Here is a 1,281-nt window from a genome sequence, read left to right as displayed (position 1 = left end):
CATTTCTTGTATTTGCTTTAGATTGTCCATGCTCAGGAACAAGTTTCAGAGTCTCTCTGATATCCATTTTTGTATTTTCTTTCTATCTTGTGTTTTTATTTACCTTTTGCATTCTTCCTGTATGATATTTTTTATTTTATCATGTTGGTCATTAAGTGTCTCATGCATCTAATGTCTTCTTGAGATGAACTCTAAATTCAGGTGGGATATATTTAATGTCATATTTTGACTCTTGTGAACTTACTTTATTTTCATCAGCTTCATCCTGAATTTGCATAAGAGCAATTCATGGTCTGATCCCCAGTCTGCCCTTGGTCATGTTATGACTGATTATATTGAGATCTGCCACTGTCTCTTCCCAGAGATATAGTTTATTTGATTCCTGTGACTTCATCTGGTGAGTTCCATGTGTTGTTGTTGCTGTTGTTAAGTACTGTGGAGTTGGTTCTGATGCACAGTGACCATGCACAGGTTTCCTAGGCTGCAAATCTTTATGGGAGCAGAACACCTCATCTTTCTTCCATGGAACAGGCTACTTCAATTTTGAACTCTTAAAAAATATCTTCTTTATGTCTCATATATGAACACATTCTAGAGTGTGAAGAACTGGTCAATGTCTGGGGAAAATGTTTTGTGTTTTAATGACAAAGCAATTGAACTGGCCTTCTTGTTGTCACCTCTACTGAACTGCAACAAAGTGCCAGTAGTGACAGCACTACCAGTAAGAGCGTCAACAAACAAAACAAAACAGAAACCATGAATTTCTTCCTTACACAATAAATTCCATCTATTTCTGGCTTTGCCTCCATCTCTTAAAAATCAAGGAAAATCATAGAGGTGTTAATGAGATTATGAATCTAAAACGGAATAGTAAACTGGTTAGTTCAATGTTTATCTAATACAGTGTCATAGACTATAGAAACATTTAAGCAGCTGCATGAGTTATAAAATTAAATTGAAAACTACTTTTTTAAAGACCATAATGGTGCTTGAATAAATACACTTCATAATTGTCATTTCTAGAATTTCATTAAAATATTCATCTATTGTTTTGATGATGTCTCCCAATTGTTTAAATAACTGGTAAAATCAAAATAAATAAATGTGAAACTACCTAAAACTGAATAGATTCAAATATACAGTTTAATTGACTTAGGAAAATAAAAGCAGACTTTTATATTTATTGATGTTGTTAAGTGGTGTTGAGTCAATTCCGACCCATAGCGAACCTGTATAGGGTTTCCAAGAAGCAGCTGGTGAGCTTGAACCACCGACTTTGCA

The sequence above is a fragment of the Chrysochloris asiatica genome, unplaced genomic scaffold, assembly GCF_000296735.1.
Source record: "Chrysochloris asiatica unplaced genomic scaffold, ChrAsi1.0 scaffold00217, whole genome shotgun sequence".
NCBI lineage: Eukaryota > Metazoa > Chordata > Mammalia > Afrosoricida > Chrysochloridae > Chrysochloris > Chrysochloris asiatica.
The sequence above is the reverse complement of the archived record's forward strand: the minus strand, read 5'-3'. Positions refer to the sequence as shown.